Source organism: Chaetura pelagica, unplaced genomic scaffold (assembly GCF_000747805.2).
Source record: "Chaetura pelagica isolate M959 unplaced genomic scaffold, ChaPel_1.0 scaffold138, whole genome shotgun sequence".
Lineage (NCBI taxonomy): Eukaryota > Metazoa > Chordata > Aves > Apodiformes > Apodidae > Chaetura > Chaetura pelagica.
In genome coordinates, this window is record NW_009954215.1 from 498,508 (window position 1) to 508,547 (window position 10,040).

Sequence of the window (10,040 nt, forward strand, 5' to 3'; positions counted from 1 at the left end):
TTCCAACAAAAAGCATTTCAGCTCTGCTCCAGTGAGACTTGGCTGCAGAACACTGGGATACATTTTGGTACTTTCTATGTTGCACTTATCTCCTGAGTGGGGTGAATTCTTGACCTGTCAGTACTTTTCAGTGAGATTATTGCATAAAGGAAAGTTGGAAATGTCTGGATGTGCTTCAGAATCCCAATGGATTTTGAGGAAAAACAATATTTGTATCAATCAGTGCTCTCAATGATCATCACGATCCTAGAAAGCCACCGGCTGAGGTGGCTTTAGAGTCCTGTGTTCTGCAGAAATCGACACTGAGAGAGATGCTCACTTAGTTTACTTAGTTTAATGGAGTTATTTTAGGACTTGGGACCTGGCTCATCAGCCACATACTTCTGGGCTAAATCAGTCTCTCACCAGATTGTTTTCAATTAAGATATGCTGTCTCTAATGGATTGTGGGCATTATAAAGTAATTCTGGTTTGAATGAGCAGACACCCAACTAAGTGACTTTTTGCTTAGTTCTAGCTTTGTGAGTATTCTTGATATCAGATCATACAATCAGCCTACATGTAGGCTAAAGAGAAGTCTGATGTTTCTTTCTCTTGTTCTCAAGCTTGTTAACTGAACCCTCTCCCATCTGCTTGGCAAATATGAGTTGAACTGGCTGTACTCTCCCCAGACACCCTATGTGGAATACAGCCCTGTTTCTCTAGACTTACAGAAACATTACTACAATAGTAAAGGCACTTGGGAGTCAGATTTAGCCTGTAGGACATTGGCTTTTAGTCTGTCCTTTCTTCCCATAGAAGACATCAGAAGCTCAATAATACAGCAGGTATTACCTAGGCAGCCAAGCAGCACCATAACAGGAGATAAACAGATCCAGGATACTTGTTGCTGCCAAAGGGAGGGAGGGAAGAAAATGTGGTCCAGGTAGCGTAGCCATAGCTGCTGCTGTTTCAGAATTGGTATCTTCCATGATGAGGCTATCTGCCACAGGAAGAAGCTGCAAGCAGGAAGGAGTTAGGAAGAAGTCAGTTGTAGTTCTCTGGAATGTGGGGAGACGAGGCTGTGTGTGTGTGAAGGAAGAAATCTTAAAATCCAAGCTGACTGACACAGCTGCTGACTGATCCTTCATAACCCTCCAATAAAGAGGGTTATAAAAGAGGTCACTAAGCAGCTGCAGCAAAGCTTTCATGCACTCTCAGTTGGACCATTCCTATAGAACGTGACTGTGCTCTAAAGGGAAAAGGAAGCTCATGCACCACTTCTCTGTCAAAGATCAGTATGTATTTTTCCCTTACTCACTAAACCCTACAGGCCTGAGAGAGAGCAAGCTGTGTCTAAAATCTGCAACCAAGTTCTCACTAGGCCTTGGTTTTGTTGACATGTTGTGAATCTGTTTCTGCAGTCCTGAAGGTCCCAATAAGGAGAAGTTTCACTGGGGTTTGGGACCCTCCTTGTTCACGAACCTGTCTTCAGAAGTCTTTGCAGTACAGATCCTAGAACAAGAGTATTCTTTAGCCTGGGAATGGTGGTGAAGTTTTTGTGGTGTCTTGTCAGTATGGAAGGCAGCCTCTTGGCCAAACTGCACACTAGTAAATTTTGACTTGTTTAGCTCTTTATTTTTTTAGCTCTCTGCTTATAAACCCTTTACACCACAGCAGAAGCCTCTGTGGGAAAATGAAAGTTACAACAATTTCCTGTTAGAAATCTTTTAAGATTAACCAAAATAGCTTAATCACAAACTGTGTTGTGGCAGTGTTAAAAATCAATTATTCTTATTAAAAGAGATAAGTCTCTTAAAGGAAAGCTTTGGAACTTACGCAGATTAAAACTCTCATCTTCAGCTGCTATTTCTGTTCTGTGACTACAGCAGATGAGGCAGGCAGAACTTAAGGAAGCAGTCCATATGTGGATGGTGGGGGAAGAAAAGAAATGTTTAGCAGGGTGACTTCTGTCTTGTGGACAGGGCAGAGGTGGAAGTTATGGCCACAGTACAACACAAAGCCATCACCCTATTTGTAGCATAAATATAAATATATATGTAAAATTTTGAAAAGCAGATGAGCTAAATTTTCTTAACAACAACAACAAAAAAAACAAACACACAAAAAAAAAAAAAACCCGAAGAGAAACCAAATGCAACAATTTGCCTTGCTGGACTCTTTGGCCCTCAACCCAATCCCCCCAGCCCTGTATTTCTAAGAATATGCCTCTTTCATTTATTCCATGTGTCACTGTGAACTCCTTAGACATTTTACACATCAATCAACTTCTCCGCAGTACTAACAGAAACCTGGCTTGTCTCTGAGGTCACTTGGTATTTCAGACGATTTGGGTTACAGGAACTATCAGCCATAGCACATTCACTTTCAGTGCTCTGTTTTTTGGGTTTGTTCTGTGGTTCCAGGGAAGGATCAGGCCACACATCTGCACAGCTCCAGTTGCATCAGGGTGGCCTGGGTTAGGCTCTGGCTGTGTCTACTGAGAAAATTGCTTAAATTATGTCCAGACTTTTGCAATGCCAACTCTTGCAAATGCACCACTTCTAGGGGAAGAGGGAGGGGGGTTTCCTGAGGCCTTGCCTCTATCTGTCAAGATGAAAAGTTTCTTAAAAAGAAGTAGGATTACTATAACACATTAACAAGCCTGTTAATAGCAAAAGGGAAACTGAAACTACACATGCATTTCTGCTAATGGGAGGTTCAAGGTTGTTCTGTTTTAATTCTATGGCCATTATCAGGAATAAGATCCACTTACTGATAAGATTTTGTTTAGTTAGACCCTCTAAGGTGAAGTCATTTTTTTAAAAAGCAAGTTTTCTTAGCCATGCCACTAACATGTCACTTGAGTCACTTGACAAAAACCCAGTGTTGATCTACAAGTAAACATTGAAATGCAAGAGAAAGGCAGCTACTTTACTGGAAACTCTCCATCCAAGGGCTATTTCTGCTGCATAGGCTCCAAGCAGCTGCACAATATGACATGATTATCTGAAAGGCTGTACCTTGAAGTAAAAGAAACTCAATTGATTTTCATTTTGAAGAGTTACTGAAACCTAGGAGGAAAGGGAGTGAGGGATTGCTAAATTCCAGGTAAAGTAAAACAGAGATAATGACAACTGCAAAGAAGACAAGGGGATGGGCAGCCAAAATGTCTGGCTCCCTTTAAAGCTGCATAATTCTGTACCAGCAAACTTCGGGGAAACAGTCAGGTTTGTTTTCCAGGAAGAGATAATAATGTAGAAACCTCTTTCTTGTGGCTTTCTTTAATCACATGGAGGGATGGTGTTAAAAGCTGAACGCACAGAGAGACGCTCCCTTTGAACTACAAAAGCACAACACAACCCAGGCTCAGTTCGCTGAACGGGTGCTTTACTGAAAGTTACAGTCATCTCTCATCTTCTGCTGACCTCCTGTAACTCTTTTAAAAACAATTTTAGCAGCCTTTGCTGTTACAGGATTGTCAGGGGACAATTCAAGCACTCTGTGTGTCATTGGAGCTGACATCAAGATGCACATGCTATGTTGCACATTTCTCTTCAAATATTTTTGAGCATATTTGACCACAGCTGTGCAAATCTGCACACAGATTCTGCATACACAGCTGTTGAGTAGCCATTTCTCCAGAACTGTGCCTGGGAACATTTTGCTGATGTCCAGTAGTATCCTATTTCATTTCAGATTGGTAGTCCACCAGTTGCTTCTAGTACAGATTGAGCTGCCATTTTTTGCAAATGTATGGGCATAAATAAATCCCAGTCTTGTATCCCTTTGGTGTTTCCTAGGAGGGCTGAGTTGTTTGCTGAGCTACATCTGGAGCACCTTTAGAAAGCACAGGTGTAACAAGTTCTGCTACAAACAGAAGAGACACATCTATGATGCTAGCAGGGACCTTTGTGTTACAGAAGTGCATTGCTACTCAGCAGAAGAGAGAAAAAGTTAATTTGCTCTGCCCCTGCCCTGAATGAGGTAAGACCATACTGAGACAGAGCAGTTGCTTTGCTGAGTTAGAGCTAACAGGGGGAACGGTTGTAACCTCTTTTGTTCCCCCTCTGACCTTCATTAAATCTATGTACTCCTCTTCAGCTGGGAGTAACTGAAGCACCACAGACTCAGCTCACACTTGCTGCTTGCTTACCTGGAGAATAATGTCCTCCAGGGAGATACTAACTACTGCCCTGAGGAGTTCTCTTGCAGATGTTACTCTCTTACCTCAGGTTTGTTTCAAACATTGAGAAAGCTGAAGTTTTTTAGAAATATCTGTGCAGCAAGACAAAAGCACTTAACAGCTCCTGTGCAAGAAAGTAAGAACATACTAGCCTAATGCCTGCTCTTCCTTTTCAGGGAATTAGTAACAGGCAGTTTACAACAGTCATCTTCCAAATTATAGTAACCAACTGCATTTTCTGTGAAGATGTTCTCATATTCCAGTAAGTAAAAGAAGATACTGCTTTTGCCCCCCCTCCTTTCCTCCTTCTTCCCATTTTTCTAAGAACCCAGTATTGTCTTGTATGCCTGCTTTGAACCATTGATGGTCTGTAATAACCAATGATCTGAATGAAGCTGTGGTGGTCCCTGCATCTGCCTGCTGCTGGCCAAAAAGCTTTAATTTTCCATGCTCTCAGAAACTACTGCTATTTCTTCCTGTTCTGAGGTTTAAATCTCCACAGATCATTGGAAACTCTGTCTATTGCCAATGGCCTTTGGATCCATTGCTCATGCTCTTATTCAGCTGCAGTTCTTTCCTCTAAGGAGAACTTAGTTTCTGGAAACTATCATCTGCTGACCCTACGCATGGAATCACAAATGAAATCTGACCTGCTGCAGAAGATGTAATTAGGTGGATGAAAGAAGCTGCTTTTCTCAATTACTTTTTGTGCAAAAGGGTTTTATTGTGTTGTAGAAAAAATTCAAATCCTTTTGAGTTCTGTTTTGCAATCACTGTCAACTTTCTGCAGTTACTTCAATGGGAATTGTGCCTAAAAATGTGAGGAAAACTGAGATCTTAATTCTGTATTGCTCTCTAGTGCAGTTCCCTGTAAATCTGAAAGGTTCTTGGATTAGTCAGTGGAATGTTTTTTCTCTTGGTGAGTCTTTTATTTTACTCCATAAATATTCAGCCCTAATTACAGCTATTTTGGTTTGGTTTTGGGTTAGATTTTTTTTTCCAATGAAATCTAAATTTAGCATTCAAATTTTTAACTTATTCTTCCTGGGGAATTAACAGAGAGAAAGTTTTGCACTCAACTCTTTCTTCAGCAGGCTGTTCATATCAGTAAGGCCATTATCTTTTTTTGACAAAAGTAGCAGAGCCCATCACTTTACATGTTTGTTTGGATCCTACCTGCCACATTATTAATAGTAGCTGAGAGAAATCATTCGGAGTCTGGGTACATACTTTTAGTTCAGCATTTTATTTCCAGTATGATCCTGCCAAACTCAACAGGAGGCTTATTCAATAGCTGTTCAGTGATTCTGGTCTAGGTTGAGAAGTTTGTCTTCTTTTGACATTCTGCATGACTGATTTGCCAGATCTGGTAAGCAAACAGGACCTGGTACATTCTAGAAGCTCTTCTTGTTCTGTAACATAGAAGCATGTTTCTTAACTACCAGAGTGTAGAGGTTAGTACAAATAGCAAAACAATTGATAATCCCAAAAGGTGAAAAATTCTAATCTATCCCAGCCCTGTAATCCTGCTGCTGTTTTTCACCAATTCTGACATTTATTGGATAACTTTTCTAGCCATGTTAGCTCCTTAATGTGACGTGACTGGATTATTTTTTCCCCGAAGATAGCAAGTTGTCTTGACTCTGGAAGCGTTTGAAAGCCACCATAAAGGATGACATGGGATTCCATGGCCCAGGAGCAGGGATGGAGAAAGAGAGAGGCCAAGCTGTGGGGGAAGTTGCTGGATTGTCTCAGCTGTCCATGACACCAGACTCCTGAGTTGTTTAAAAAACACCTTGTCTACATTGTTTCTATCACAGAAAATACATAGCCAGCAGCCTTCTAGTTACTGGCTCACAAGAAAGAGCTAAAATTATTGAGAAAAAATTCACTTTCAGGAATGCAAAATATAGATTGGGACTGGTTCTACTTCCAAGACTTGACCTTGATATGCTAAAAGAAGACACTCTTTTTTTTAGAGCAGCACAAATAAAAGTTATACTGGCCATGCTGTTGAGGGTTAAGCTAGCTGGACTGAGTCCTTCAGGTTACCTTTAACACTTCAGTGGGGGAGTTAAGTAAACACTCCAGCATCATGTGTTTCAGGTGACACAAGTGCCTAGGGCTCCTGCTATCAGAAGTTATGACTTTTGGTAGAAGCAGGTAGATTCAAGCTTAATAACCAGTAGCTGGGTGGCTGTATTTAGGCTGTTATCAAGCCAAAATGACTAATGCCTGCTAAGAGCCAGAGCAGGTTGGCTCAGAGCCAGCTTTTTTTACTACATAGCTTGTTACACATGCCAGTATAGACACAAGGGAAGGAAGTCTGACTACCTCAGTCCTTTACTGTCACACAGCTCCAGCAAGCTTGTGTTTGACCCCTCTCCCCCAGCTCAGAAAGGACAGAGCAGATTTCACAACTTGTGTAACAACATTTTTGGAAATCTCACAGGAAGAGACACACGGATAGGGAAATGCCACAATAGTTTCCTTATAGATTTCTCCTTGGGAAGAGGGGGAAATCCCCTACTTTTTATTTACAGATGAGGGCATGGCCCCCTTCACTTCCAGTTTTTTGAGAATTAGGGAGTCAGGACGGCACACAGATTGTGTGTAAGTGCAGATAAACTCATTAAGTGTCATTTGGGTGAAGAGAAGGTGAAGGGTGAAGGAGAGATAATGGGTTTGTGAGATTATTTCCCTGTGTTACCTTTGTAGAAAGTTCTCTGCAAAACCTTGTTTTTTCATGTATAGCAACTGAATGCCTTTTTAAAGGAACTGGTAGCTTGGATATTGGTCAAAACCCTAGCTATTAAATGATATGGTATTAGTGGAATATAATGCATTAATTAATCTCTGAAGTGTCCTACAAGTACACCAAATTCTGGCATTGAGGAAGGTCCCTCACACAAAGCTTCTGTGTGCTAGTTGGCAAGATAAGTGGTTTCACTCTTGGGAACATATCTCCATGATCCACAGCAGATCAGATAATTTGATTGCACAGTCATCAGTATAGGTGTATGAAGCCAAAGAGCAGATATAAGTCTACATGGAACAGCATAAACCTGTGATCTATTTCTGTGCAAGACTAGCTAACAAAAACTTCAGAGGGGCCTTATCCTCAGCATGGGAGGCTTAATAGGTTTTTCTTGAGTTCTGTGGTTAAGCAGTTGTGCAAATGACCATACCTAGGCCTGATGTTCCTTGAGCATTAGCAAAGGCATATGTGAACTGAAGAATTAAATTATTACAATTATGTGAGTAAGAGCCTTCTGTGAAATGAGAAACAGAAGAAGAAGGAAAAACCCTCAAGAACACGAACAAAAGCATGTTCAAACAATATTATTCTGAGGCAAATAATCTTTCCAAGATAATAACCAGATGTGAAAATCCTGAATAAGATATGACTATGGCTTTTAGCCATGTCCTTTCGGATTTTCAAAATAAAACACAGGAAAGAGCAAAATCCTCAAATGAAACGTCAGTGTTATTCATATCACATGCTAAAAAGCAGAACAGAGCCTCTAAACCTCTGAACTCTGACAAGGTGCTGAAGTATGAGAGCAACCCTCTTCAAGTTTATTGTTGATGAGGTGGGAAATAGAAGACTAGTATCACAATCTGCAGTCTGATTCTTCTAAATTAGGTCACACATCCTATCTGTGTGCAAATGCAAAAGTTGGCAAGGAAGCACATCTGACTTTCTTGTACTCCCAACACCTGAGCTTCCTCTCAACTACTGACATCCTGTTTCTGTTACTGTCAGAGCTATGCAGGCACTTTACAGTCAGATCTGTTAAGTGCAGGCCAGATGATGTTAACTGATGTGTCATTAAACAATGAGTAAGCCTTTCTACTGAAATCAAGGCTCTCAACTAGCCCTAGGAGTGAGAATACCTGTTGTGTCAGCTTGATACATGTGCAATTTAGTCCTGCTTTACTTGCCTCTATGATCAATAGCAAAACTCCCACAATTTCATTCAAGTATTTAGTTCTTTAAAAGTTCTCCTTTTCATACTTTTGCCCTTGGGAGATTATTATCTTAGGTATATGGATGGTCTTTGCCTTTTCACAGCATTCCAGAAGAAGCCATGAGAATCCTGAGGTGGTAGTTGTATCTGTCAAGAAACACTTTCCCCCACCCCCTAATAGTCCAGTATCCAGAGCACTTGCTTCCAAACAGATTCAGTGCTGGGAGATGATTTGGTTGAAGTCCTTGTTACACATTTTTCAGAGGCAAAAGTCCTGCACTACGCAGGTTTCTGTGGAGGAGGGGAAGGCACTTTTGTCTGTGAAGGCTGTACAAACAGAAATGCATCTCTCTGGGCTCAGCATAGGAAAGCAGAAGAGGTCTGCAACCTGCTGCTTCAGTTGCTCCCTGTGCCTGAGAAATCCTGTGGTTTAGTCATTGCTGTAGATTTATTTCTGGATTTTAGTTATTCACTGTTAAACTTTTAGTCCTTCTCTTATGAACACTTCATTCTTCAGACAGTTAATTCCTTTTCCTGGCCTTGCTCCTGGGTTATCAGCTCAATTTTCTTGAGTGGCTGAAGCAGAAGACACAGGCTGGAATATTTCCAAAGCAGGACTACTGCTTGCAAGTCTGAGCTCCAACTTGATCATATAAGAATATTTTGTTTATTTAAGGTTAAAGTAAAATTAATAAAACTAGACCAGATTTGGAATATTGGCTAGCTTATCTCCCTCAAACCTCTTCATATTGAACTATACAGAGGAGGAAACCTGAATTGATTTGCAAAGCAGAAACTGAGTTCAATGAAAAGCTGATTGTTCCATTCTGCCACCATCAATAAAATGAGTAATTATTGTTTGATGATTCCTTTTTCCCCTTCTCAGCATTTAGCTTCCTGAAGGATCATACCAGGAAATCTAGAGGACTGTGAGATATGTTTTTTTTTTAACTGCAGTGGTTCTGGTGTAGTTGTTTTACAGTAAAACGTGCCTTTTGTTCTACACCCTGCATGGAACAGGTCACTGGCTGTTCTTTTTAGATATGTGAGCATTATAAAGTCTATTTAAAATTATATTAACAGCAAACAGCATTACCACATGCAATTTAGCAACTTAACTACTAAACAGTAGTTAACAAGTGGAGATAGTAGTTATGCCAGCTTTTTCATGGTAGGTCTATTTTTTGTTAGCACAGGCAACAGTATATTTGTATTGTGCAACTCTTCCTAGGAACTGAACTGAGCTGGAGGACAGAAAATCATGGAAAGCAGGATGGAGTTGAATTAAAAGGAAGTGATTTGTTTTTCTTGTGTTTGGATGCCAGTGCCTATTGAGCTAGAGTAACATACTGTACAATCTGTGCTTCTCATTATGCAACTAAGCAAAAAGAAGACCTGCAAGAGATTAAAGTAAAAGTTGAGTAGAATGTAGTTATTCTTAGTTTAGTTTCTTTTTTCCTTAATCTGTTTTGATGTGGTGACATGTGATCTCCACAGGTCAGACCTCTGGATTCTGGGACAATTTTGCAAGCTGCTCTTTTACAGAACTGTACTTGGCCAAAGGTGTCTTAACCTAAATGTGTAAATGACAATCTAATCCAATGCACAGTATTTAAAGTTCAGCTACTTCTGTATGTTTTATAACTAGTGAGGCCAAGCTACTTTCATAGTCTGGCTACTACATAAAGACTTTATGACTTAGACTGAGGGGCTTTCATAAATACTTTGCTCATAGTTATTAAAAAGACACGGTCTTATGAAGGGGTTTAAAAGGTGTCTCTTCTCCCTGTTTTTTTCTCTACAATCACCACATTATCTTAATTGTATACTTAATGTGGATTAATCTTGAATAAAAGAGAGTGCAGTCATTTCAGTTTAAGCACTAGAGGCTGTTAAAACTGAACC